Source organism: Brachycentrus maculatus, unplaced genomic scaffold (genome assembly GCF_059751285.1).
Source record: "Brachycentrus maculatus isolate JH-2025_06_01 unplaced genomic scaffold, ASM5975128v1 h1tg000158l, whole genome shotgun sequence".
In the NCBI taxonomy this organism is placed as follows: domain Eukaryota; kingdom Metazoa; phylum Arthropoda; class Insecta; order Trichoptera; family Brachycentridae; genus Brachycentrus; species Brachycentrus maculatus.
This window is the reverse complement of record NW_028280911.1, coordinates 586,981-600,756: the sequence shown is the minus strand read 5'-3', so window position 1 is coordinate 600,756 and position 13,776 is coordinate 586,981.

Genomic DNA, 13,776 nt, shown 5'->3' with positions numbered 1-13,776 from the left:
CTTAATTGTTTTATCTGTTTACCTCACACATTTATTCTAAATGTCCAAACCATCTGAAGACTTTTTTATTTGATCGATTATACTAAAATAACAATAATAAAATCTATGAACATTTATAATCGAAAATCTAAAATATGGATTTTTTATAATTTAAATTCAAACTTTTCGTGTTGTAACGAAAAACGAGATATTTATTTCCACATAATACTGAAATAAATAAAAAAATGTTAATTTTAAAAATTAAAACAACTTTGTTTTAACCACTTTTTATTAGTACACTTTTTCCAACCGGTTTCGACAAGAACCTTGTATAAACTCTGATTATGACCAAAAAAATGTAGGTACCAATAAAAAGTTGTTAAGATAAAGTTGTTTTATTTAAAAGTTAAAAGTTTAAAAAATGTGCCAAAAAGTATCTGCGAAAAACATTCAAGAAATTAAATTCTTGTGCTTACGGGTGTTTTGGTAATCTGTATTTTTTGGCTCTCGGAGACGTATGAGAACAACATTTGCAGAGAATTTCCATAAAAGCTCGACTTTGCATAACGGATATTGGAGGAATAATGTAAATTCGAATCCCCCCTTCATCACAGAATTGACAAGATAATAGGCTTTTATCTTAATTATTAGCAAGCAATCATTCTTATATTATTCAATACTGACATAATGCATTAAACCTGAGATAATTACGCCATTTTGAACAAAATAATTGGTGTGTATGTGTGTGCGTTCTGTTTATAATTGCGGTGGAATATCAAAAGAAATACGAGTTCTAACAGACACATTCTAAAAAAAAATATTTGAAAAGTTTATTTTTCTGTGTATAAAAATATATAAAATATGTCCGACTTTTTAATTAATGTTTTTTTTTATTTAATATATTATTAGATTAAAACCAATATTTTTAGCTTTTCCACTTTATTTTTATTTGACCAGCGACCGGGTTTCGTCATTACCGACATCATCAGACTGGTACTAAAAATATTGGTTTTAATCTAATAATATATTTAAAATGCAATTCCATCACGAAGTGTCAGTGGATAATATAAAAAAAATTATTTGTTTAGGATATATCTTATTTTAAGTTGCTTTACTGTCGAAAAAATTATAATTAAATAAATTTCACTCCCCCACCTTTCAGTTGGGCCTAAATGGGTCACTGTTCGTGTTTTTTTTTTTCTTATACAATAGCATAAATATGTTCACAAAATGCTCTCATATTATTATAATTATTGATCTTCTCTATATCGTTTCGCTTTGTACCGCTAGATGTCTCTAAACATTCTCCGCAATATCGACTCACTTTCACTGTCGATAGATCGCCTGCGCCTTGGACTCGCGTTCCGCAACCGGTCCAACTTCCTGCGCTCTTGGTTGCCTTCGCTCGGCGTGGAGTCAAGTTCGGATACGCCATTGTCGGACCAGCTTGGTAAAAAAAGATTAAAAACCATTCGCGCTAAATTTGATTTATATCCGATTCCATTCGATTTAGTGCCACGCTCCCGGGGGGTGAGATTTTATCTCGCCGCATTATGTATATTTTTTAACTTTGCGATTTTCCGTGTGGCGGTGTCAAATGGCGCGGGAGATTTAGCTTTTGTCAAATGTGAGAAATGATTTCCCGCCCAATCCATGCCTCCCGAAACGTGACACGTTCTAAATTAGAAAATGGAGTCGGGATTGACTGTTAACATTCTGCATAAGACGTCGAGAAAGTCTGACATTGTATCACGAAAAGTAAACGTTCTGTCAAAACATTGAACAGTGAAGTGTTAAAATGATTGAATTTAATGGAAGGAAATGAAAGGTCTGAAAAACGTGAATTCTTTCTTGTTCTACAAAATATGAATGTAATATGACATCAAAGGAAAATAATGAAGCATTTATTAAAAACATTTTTTGTATTACATTTGATATTTGCTTTATCCCTTTACTCTGTAGAAAATATTAAACAAAAAAAATTAAAGTATCAGTAATTGATTGAGTTTAAGATATTTTGATACAAATCGAATATCACACGTTTATTTAATCCACTTTTGTATTTTTTTTACAAATCGTGTCTTCATTTATTTGGGAAACAGAGTTCATTCATTTCACAAAAGGCAATCACATGGAAAACTGATTCGGTTTTTTAAAATGAAATTAAATGGATATATTAATTTTGACGTGATTCGCGTATCTATCCTAAATTAATCACATCAAAGCATTTGTTTTATCCCTTCAGATGAAATTAAACGGCATTTTTACAGTCGAAAGGGGTCCGTTCGTTTTTTGTGATTAAGTTCGGATTTATCACTCGGTGTGGAGTGACAGTTATGGCGCCGATAAATCACCGAATTGTTCATCAGCAGTCACCGGCGGTGGCTCTTTTATTATCCTCATCAAATGCGCAACACAAAGGTTGGTCGTTCTAATCCCAATAAAACACGTTACAAGCGAACTCATTTACTCCCAGAGAGCTTTTATTTGTGCTTTATGAGCAAGTACTTCATCAGTTTTTATGTATGTTTAATATCGGACATTTGACAAGAAAATAACTCTCGATCAAAACTGAGTTGTGTTTCGTTAGTTATTTTACAAACTTACTTTGTAGATTTATTTTATTTTTATTTTAAGACTTTTAACCTTTTACCAGTGGTTGACGAACCGCGGCTCGGGTCGCATCCGTCTCTTTGGCTCCTTGAAGATGAATCACCCACAATTGTGTGCGATCGACACCTTGTGCTGATATGGAGTTATTATTGAAAAAAAAAGTAAACTTTGTTCACAGCATAAGTATCTGGTTAAAAATACCAATTTGGATTTTCAGTACCTAGAATAGTTTTCCTAAATCATATTATGAACGCAATCATAAGATAGCAAACTCTATTTTTTCCTTTAATAAAGGTGAATCAACTTAATATGAAACATCCTTCGTTCCTCTTTTATATAAAAGAATATGATAGTTTGAGCGTTCCAGGGTTTAACGACCTGGCATTTGGCTGGCTTAAGCGAACATTTTATACACTTGTGTAACGTTTCAACAATTTTGCCCATTATTGAACAATTATATTTCAAATAATTCTTGAAACTGTAAAAATATGTGCAATAGTAGTGGAACCATTCACATAACGGTACAGCTTTCGATGCATTTGGAAATATGGGCGATTGTAGAGGCATCAGTTGAGCATTTGGTGAAGCCATATAAAAGAGAAAGGATATATTTTTCAAATCAAGTTGAGATAACTATGATATTGAGAACTATTTTTATGTTTTAATTTTACGCTTTTGTCCGCCTCCGTAGTGTAATACATGGTCAGCATGCTCGGCTACCGTTCAGGAAGTCCCGGGTTTGATTCCCAGGGGGAGGTCGAATAAATAAAAGTGGTTTTTTCATCTAATACTTATTCAATATTACCCTGGACTGGTACCTGAAGCGAGGGGTTGACGACCTTTCCTTTATGTGTAAACGATCAAGATAATACTGGGTTTAGATGATTCAGTGCCCTATGCACCACCGGGTGTGGATAAGGGTTTGAATCGATGAATTTTACCCTAGCCTCGTATATGTAGTTGCAATTATTATCGTTAATTCATTTCACATGTATTTTCGATATATTTTTTTACATGACAAAATTTATCGAAGCATAAAGTGGGTGACTCGAATGAAAGATAAATTTTCTCTTCCCCATATTATGTACCTTCTCTCCATATCGCGTACTGTGTTTATGTGCCAACGATATTTTTTCGCGTTTCGATATGGCAATATCGCGTGATTTACGGCGCATTCAGGACGCAATCAGGGAGCCTGGGGACAAAGTAAAAACGGTAGTGGTACCTACTTACTACAAAACTAATACTTGTTAGTCTACCTACAAAGAACAAATGTAAAAATTATTCACATTTTTGGTAGAGTTCAATTCTTGTTCACAAATTTGGGTTTTTCTACTTAGGAATAATTTTTATGTTTACATTTCAGCATAGTTGATGAAGAATGTGAATCTCTGGGTATTTATGAACCTATCTGATTAACCATATCACCGCTTCTTTGGAAGGGTAGGGAGAGAGAATAGAGTGCCACACCAGTCTGTCTTTGCAGACAATCTTCACTTCTTTTACTTTAATGCATCACCTCATACATAGCCCCCGATTATTTGGACTACTGACCTGACTACTTTAAAGTACTTGAAATATACCACTATGCCAAGTTTTCTTCGGTTTTTTTCCGTTCCTATTTCCTACTACATTCGTCTCATAAACTTTACTGTTTTTTCTTCGCTCATTAGTCCCACATGCCCAAACCACCTCAACACACCGTTTTTAATTTTATCGATAATGCTTATCTCAGCCCACGTAACTATTTAAACTTCTATCGTACGTCGTTTGGTTTCATAATCGTCTAAAAAATCGTATTTCGGCTGCAATCAGCCTACTTTCAAACATTTACAAATAAGTATCACGTAATTTATTAAAATATTTTAAGCTTTGTAAATTAAGTAATTTGTAATATTAAATAACTTTGTTTTCACCACTTTTTATTAATAAAATTTAACCTACCGGTTTCAACAAGAACATTGTCATCATCAGGGTTTATTTTGATTCTAACACATTAAAAACATTAAAATGCTCGCACAAAAAACTTCCACACACTCCGTAAAAATCCTAAATATTTTTAATTTAATTTAAATTTAATTTAAATAAAATTTTATTTTATTTAAATAAACCCTGATGATGAAAAGGTTTTTGTCGAAACCGGTAGGTTAAATTGTATGTATTAATAAAAAAGTGGTGAAAACAAAGTTATTTAATTTTTTAAAGTTTGTAAAATGTGCCACATAATATCTGCGGAAAACATTCAAGAAATAAGTAATTTGTGATTATTTTATAAACCTTACTCACTAACAAATCATAATAGTGCCTCTCTGCAGTAGTAGGCAAAGATAATAAAACGCTGTACTAATCTGTGTTTGCAAACAATCTTCATCTCTTCCATATTCATGCATCCCTCATAGATACCCGTTGATTATTCAGACTCCTGACTTGACCACATTACAGTTCATATTTGAAATACTTAATCTTGCCAAAGTTTGCATTAGTTCACATGTGTGTTCTGGCAAAATACGTTTACTCGAAAATATGCAATTTTAACTAAATGATGCATATTATAAAGTTTTTAACGTTGTATAACCTCACAAAATACATTAAGTAGTTTGAAATGTCATATAGGTACTTACTCGTATATGTGGTATTAGAAGTTAATTTAACCTTTAGTTTAATAGCGGGTATTTTATTTGTCCGTTTCCGTAGTGTAATGATGAGTACGCTCAACTACCGTTCCAGAGGTCCCGAGTACAATTCTCAGGAAGATTCCCATGGGGGGTCAAATAAATAAGTGATTTTTTCACTCTAATATATATTTAATATTACCCTGGACTGGTACCTGAAGCAGAGGGTTGATCACCTTTTATTCATGTGTTAACGATCAAGACAACACCGCGTTTATATGATGCAGTGCTCTATGCACCATTGGGGTGCGGATAAGGGTTCCAAAAAAAATTTTAGGCTAAAAGCTTTAAATAACAGGTACTATTCAAACTGGGATTTTAAAGTTAAAAAATTCTGGTATACCCACGATATATTATTTGACGAAAAGTAAGGTTTTTAAGTGTCAGTAAGTACTAGAAGCTAGAAGTTTACTAGAAGCTTAAAGGCATATTCATTTCCAATAAGTACACCATTTTAAAAACAGTCTCACGCGCTCATATTCACGGATGGTGGTAAGTAATACATCACGTATTATTAAAAGCCTTTCGCCTCGAAATTGAGACACACTCTCTTTTTGTACAACATCCCTATCTAGACTTTAATAAATTTTGAATCTGCGAAGCGTGGATAAAATGTGTTCAATTTATTGAAGCCATTTTCGTGCGCCGCAGCCCGTTTTTCGTAAAATATGGCGCCTGCAATCAGGTTTAAAATGGTTGGATATACACTTACAAAAGCTCGCATCATATTTTCAGGTATTATCATCTTAGTAAATCATTGTAAAATGGTTTAAAGTCAGTCTTCTTGATTAATAGTAAGGTTACACTGAAATAATAATGATTAATTTATATTCTTAAGCTAAGAGATTTCCCCACAAATATTATTCTATCTTTACCCTAACCAATGATGCATAGGGCATCAAGCTGACATAGTGTTAACAAAAACATAAGAAAAAATTAAGAGAAAAAGGAATTTTAAATATATATTTTTTTTTAAACAGATGCATGCAAAGAGAATTATTTAGGGTAGGCAGTAAAGGTAGGTAGTAAGGTAAGCTTTCTATGTACTTTCATACTACTTTTTGACATCTCATCAAAGATGAAGAAAAATATGGAAGTCTATAAGCTTAAATTTGCTTATAAGCTTAAATTATAAGCTTAAATAATATAAATGAAAATGGTATTATCTGGCGTTTCTCATGTGTGTGATTGAAATCCAGGATAAGGACCTCACATACTTAAATAAGAGTTTGTGCTTAGTAAAAGCTTTCTTTACATCTCACCAATAGATGTCTGTAGTGAAGTTCTAGTGATTCTAGAACAAGGTTTCTTAATTGGTTCATATATATAGAACTTCCAAGAATTTGAGTAGTGTGGTTGTCAATAATGGGTAAAATTGGTGAATATTACACGTGTGTAAAGTGATCACTTCAACCAACCTATGACGGTCGTCAGCCCCGTAAATGCCCAGACTTCCATTTTCTTCTTCATTTTTGATGAGATGTCAAAAATTAATATTAAAGTAACTCTTGTAATTGGAGATAATCCATATTTTGTGAACAAGTATTTGGACACACTTAAAATGTTGTTTGTATGTACTACTTACTAGGATAGGCAGTAGAGGTACATAGGTAGTAAGGTAAGCTATGCACTACGCATTAGGTAGGGTATGGGCTGGTTGCATTTTTATTTGTCACGCGGGTAAGTCAGGATAGGCACTGCTTTTCTACCTAAATGAAATACATGCCTCTGATAAAAAAAAATACCAAAAAAGAAATGCGTTTTAAAACAAAGATGGAGTTTAGTTTTTTTTTTTTTTTTTATTATATATGCCAAACAGTTTTAGAAAAAATATTGAAGAAAATATAATATTATGAATATTTCCTTTTTTTATTTATTCTTTTTGTATGAAAAATAATTTCTTATATTTATTTTTCTAGTAGGTAAAATAACAATTTATATTGAAGTATATTTATTGGAAAATGATAAAATTTAACAAACACTTAAAACGTATGACAATTAGGTTTTACACCTGTATAATTTTTCAGCATTGAAAAGTTGTACGTACCGTAATACAAAGCTTTATAAACCACAGTAAAGTTGTTAGACGAGATCTCATCTATGGCAGGCCATATTCGCCGTACAGGGCCATAAACCCAACATGTGTGCACTTTAAATTAAGTACGTGTTACTGCCTTGTAACTGCAGATTTAAGTCGACAAAATCTCACTCGGTTGTGTATCAAGTTTACCGACGGCAAATTGCGAATTCGAAACATAATCCGTCATCTTGCGAAAAATGCTTTAAAAACGCTTTCTACATGATACCTTAGCGTTATTTTTTCACAGTAATCTTTTCGTGGTTTATCGTCTTTCTTTCGTGTTGAATAAAGCCTTAATTTATATACAACATTTTGAGTGTGTCCAAATACTTGTTCACAAAATCTGGATTATCTCCAATTACAGGAGTTATTTTCACATTATTTTGTTGACATCTCATCAAAGATAGTGTTCTAGTGATTCAAAAACAAGGTTTCTAAATTGGTTCATATATATAGAACTTCCAAGAATTTGAGTACTGTGGTTGTCAATAATGGGTAGAATTGGTGAATGTTACACGTGTGTAAAGTGATCACTTAAACCAGCCTACGATGGTCGTCAGCCACGTAAATGCCAAGACTTCCACATTCTTCTTCATCTTTGATGAAATGCCAAAAAATATATTTATATAATAATACCTTAATTTATAATTTAAAAAAAAGAGAATGTCAGCAGAATATTTAAAAGACTAACTAATCATCACGCTGCCTCTCCAAAATGGTTGGCAAAGAGGATAGAACACTATTAATATATCTTTCCAAATACTCTTCATACCTTCTACATTGCTGCATACCCACCGATGATTTCAACAACTAACGTGATCACGCACATATATTTGAAATACTTGACCATGTTAATTAAGTTTTCCTCTGTTGATAAATTATTATATTTTCAAACATGTATATTCGCCTCATAAATATGTTTCACTTTTCTTCACTCATTCTATTCACATGTTCAAATAATTCTTAAAACATATTTCTTAATTTTATCGATAATACTTATCTTATCCTTGCATTTTTTCGTTTTATCAGTTTTTTTTTTAATAAATATATTTTTTAAATATTTTAAGCGATTCTAAATTTTGGTTCCAAATAAAAGTTTTTGCTCTACTTAGGAGTTATTTGTATAAATACTTTTTGCTGATATTTTATCATAGATGAAGAAGAATATGGAAGTCTGGGTGGGCATATATAGAGCTTACAACCCTACGATAATTTGGGAACAATTTTACATACCTTTTATGAACGTTTCTGCTAAAATAAACTTATTTATTTCAATCATAGATGTCGTCAAAGAAATACCACATGCAAGATCTTTTCAATTGAAATATAGCTTCATATATATAACTTTCGAAATTTAAGTAGTGTGGTTGTCAATTATATTTAAGAGTTAAATGGTGAATGTTACACGTGTGTTAAGTGAAGTTAAACCAGCCCATGGTAGGTTGTAAGCAGTGTTAATGCCCAGACCTCAATATTCTTTATCATTTATGTTAAAATATCAATATAAATATTTTGAATTTATTTTCAAATGACAATAAACGAAACATATTTTTTATCATTAAATTTTTACTAATAGGTATACTTACTCTTAAGAATACACTCGTAATTAGCCATCAATCACGACTATAATGATTTATTTAAAATCGTCATTTCTATTTCATTTTTCAATCCTCTTCTATTTACAATCCTAAGGATATATTAATTTATCACCCGGAAACATAACTGCCATTTCTTTTTATATATGAACAATAATGGCCATAAAAATCCCGTTCAAATGATTTCATTATTATTTTTAGTAACACGTGTCCCAATTTCTGAATAAGCTCCATTGTTTCTAACAGGAAAACATAATATATGAATGGAGTAGTTATTGCAATATACGACAACCATCTGCTTTGTTCTCGTGACCTGGAGGCGAAGTGTGAGCATGACTCATTCATATGAAAATAAATGGGTCAAACTACGACGCATTTTCTTTTGCAAGTACCAGGGGGACATAGGTATCAAGATGAGCATACTTCTCCCTGACTATCCTGCAATTCTATTCATTCGAATACAGAATCTAAATAAGGCGTTGTACAAAAAAGCGTATTCCTTTCAACGCTACAAATAAATTGTAGGATTCTTTTCAAAACTTTTTTGCGTGGAACGTTTATATTGCTTGGCCATATTATATACTCCTGAGAATGGGGAATGGTTAAGCAGGAAGTAAATCACCGAAGCGTCTGGCACACCCTATCAGTACTCTGCCACCCTCTTATGATCCCCTGGTAGTGTTGTACTTCAATTGCGCGCATTTACAGGTTAAATGCGTAGTAGCTGGTGCCATCGTATCAACATATTGCCACTCCATGCCGCGGGCGTATGCGTAATATATTGCGAGGCTTATTAGGGCTATTGTCAGGCCAATCTCATGTGAAGCCTTGTTTAATGCATTGTGGAACTCTGGCATGGTGGCATAAATACAAATCTAATTATCAAATTCAAATAAGTGCGTTATTATTCAATTCTGATTTTTTAGTGAATAATTGATTCGGCAGTCACTTTGTGGTAATGCCTATCCATATATTTTATTTATAAATACCACTTTTACTTAAAATCTTTTAAAAAATTTAACAAATTTTATTTTTAAATACCTTGTGTTTAAAAATGTTATAAAGGTGTTTTGAAATGATGCCGAATACATCAAAATACGGGTAACAGTAGATTTTTTTAATAGTGCTATTTACCCTGTAAAATTTAATGGTTTAATATTTTCCTATCAAAATATATGTTTTTGAAAGTGGCAATAAGTAAATATGTTTGTACCTACCACGTACCAAATAATATTGATGTAACAGACAATCAATGTTTATCAAAACTTAGTGAAAAATTAAAAAAAAAAGCTAATTAAATGCAAAATAAAATAATAAACCTTGATAATTTTTATGAAATGTATTTTATTCTTCAAAAGAATACTCGACTATTTGTAAGTTTATAATTTTAAAGAATTTTTATACATTAAAGGAGTCGTAAAAAGTTTTTATATATATGAAGGAACCTACACATGTTCCTTAAAATTACATTATTAAATAATTGTATTACCTTAACCGAAGACAATTATAATATTTATACTTTCTTTGCTTTGCGTATGGCATACTGTATTATTTCTACTGCTGGTCAAATATATATATATATATATATATATATATATATATATATATATATATATATATATATATATATATATATATATATATATATATATATATATATATATATATACAGTATCTACTCAATGAATTAGGGCCACCCATTATTTTTTAGAATACTCTGAAATCTTTTGGATTATTATATTTATTTTACTTAAATACTTTAAGTTTTCTATTGACATCTAATATCATGTATATTACCTTCAATAATATGTAAAATATACCTGGATTATTTAAGCCTTTACAAAATTTCAAACCCTTTTTCTGAGAAAGGTCTCTAATTAGCACAGGTAGACAGATAGTTGAAAGTTCAAAAAATAGTCCTATCTCATTTACTAGTGAAGTTTCTTGAGTTCTGGTTGTTGTTTTGTTCAGAGAGGTTATATAGTTATCGTGTCTTGTGAAAAAAACTTAATTTTTAATTTTAGTTCATAAAGTATAATTTTTTTTTGTAAACAGAAGTGTTTTTTTTGAAAAGGACAAAATGGGAAAAAGTAAAGACATTTCTGAGGACAAAAAGTCTAGTGTTATAGTGCTACTGAAATTAGAAATACTATCTAATGGAGAAATTTCAAAAAAAGAAAACGTTTCTCGTCAAACAGTGGACAGAATTTCAAAATCAATAAAAAATCAGTCACCCGCCACCAGCAATCGGCGAGAGAACTGTCGTAGGATTAGAAAAACAACACCGAGGACTGATCGAAAAATTGTTCAAAGTGCCTAAGAAAACCGTAGTGCATCAGCAAAAACATTAAAAATAAAATTGAAAGAAGAGGGTATACATATATCGGTATCAACACTGAGGCGACGTCTTTACGAAGTAAATCTGAAATGCAGGCGCCCTGTAAAAGTACCAAAATTGACACCACGAATGAAAGCGGATCGATTAAAATGGGCCAGGCTACATCGAAATTACTCGGTAGATGATTGGAAAAAGGTATTTATTTAAATTGAATTTTCAACATATCATTTTAGTAAATAAACTTATATATTTGAATTAAACTTAAATTATCATTATTTTTCAGGTCATCTTTAGTGATGAGTGCCGGTTAGAAGCCGTGACAGAGAGCCGTCAATTCGTCAGGAGAACACCAATGGAACGTTACAATGAGGCCTGTGTGGTAAAAGTTATCAAACACCCCCCTGCAACAATGATATGGTCATGTATTATTAACAATTTACCTGGGCCGTTGTTTTTCGTGGAAGGAACAATGAACCAAAATTCCTATAAGCAGGTCCTCGAACGAATTTTATTGCCCTTCTACCATACACTCGACCCAACAGAAGGTCCATATACCTTCATGCAGGATGGGGCACCTTGCCACCGGGCTAAATCAATAATAAAATTTTTGTCTAACAAAAATCTGCCTTTGCTCCCCTGGCCTGGAAATTCTCCGGACCTTAATCCTATAGAAAACGTATGGAGCATGTTAAAAAATAAGGTATACTCATTTCTAAATCCGACAGAAGACTGTCTAAAAAAAAATTTTCAAAAAATTTGGTCAGAAGACGAAGAAATAAAAAACATCATAAAACAGTGCATTTTAAGTATGCCAAAAAGAATTGAGGCAGTTATTTCTGCCAAAGGTGGAAATACTAAATACTTACTATATTTATATGAAAATATATGCATAATTTAAGCGTAATAAAGTGTTCACGTGTAAATAAATTTCAATGTTGTTTTATTCAAGGTTTTCTCTGAGTTATTCCTGTTTGAATTGAGAAATTGCGCGAAATTCTGCGTGGCCCTAATTCATTGAGTAGATACTGTATATATATATATATATATATATATATATATATATATATATATATATATATATATATATATATATATATATATATATTTATTTATATAAATATATATATATATATATATATATATATATATATATATATTTATTTATATATATATATATATATATATATATATATATATATATATATATATATATATATATATATATATATATGTGTGTGTGTGTCTGTATACACGCCTTTCTATGATATCTCTTTACACATGTAGGTCAAACATCACAAACAAGATAAATAAACTAATAAAGAAAAGTGTTTTTCTCGTAACTACATATATTTTCCGATCATTACATCTAATAGCTGTTAATTTTTCAAATAGGTATAGGAGCTGTAGGTAAGGGAAAATTCTCATTCTATCCAAACTTTTTGAGCCTCTTTGAGGCTAACGATACTCTTGGCAAATGTGTTCTAACTGAATGGCTATAAATTTATCAGGGGTTAGTCGGGAAATCGCTTACTTTGCATCAGGCTCGCGTGAATACAGATTAATTACCTAATTGCTCCCCAATTCATTATCTCATACAGGGGCTTTGCAAATAACTTCGAATCCTTTACAAGTAACGTTTTCAGGCGAAGCGAGCTTTTAGAATATTTTATACTTGAAAACAAAAAAAATAAATAAAATTAATCAAAATGTGACCATATTACAAAATAGAGCTTTTTCTTAAAATTATTGTATAGTACGTGTTTCAGTGCATTTTTCATAATTTTTTTAGTGAAAATTAAATTTAAATTGATAGATATTAATTAAACTAATATCATCGCCAAATCAATTCTGGGAATTTTTTAAATAATTATTTCTAGGAATAAATATAAATCTTTATATATATTTCATATTACTTAAAACAAACATTCACAATTTTAGACACCAGGTGCGACTTGATATTTCAATCGACTCCATTGAAAAATTGCCTCATTATTTTTAAAGAAAATTTACAAACTTATTCATTCCATTATGGATACTGTGAAAACATATTTACATCTAAAACATTCCTGAAGAACGAAAAGTTTTTGTTTTCGTTTTTTTTTATTATGATGAAAATAGTAAATCAGGTTTGAAATATGTTTATGAGAAACTCAAAAACCAAATATAATATCTTAAAGGATTTTTTTTCCATTTACAAAATTAATTGTATGCATAAATTGTCCAAACATTGTTTTAACAATTATTATTGTAATAACATATGTACATATTTATTCCCTGTATTCCTGGGCATAAAATTAGCATTTGCCCTTGCATTTGCCTGGCATTGAACATCCATATTGCATATTTTTTTTCATCTTGTATATATGCAAAAGTCTTGAATCGCTTTCATATGTGGGTAGTGATTAAATATATTTGGAAATATGGCTGATTGTGGCGCGATTACTTGTGAAATTCGTGAGAAAAATTAACGAGTTTATAATGTTACGCAATTAAAATGTA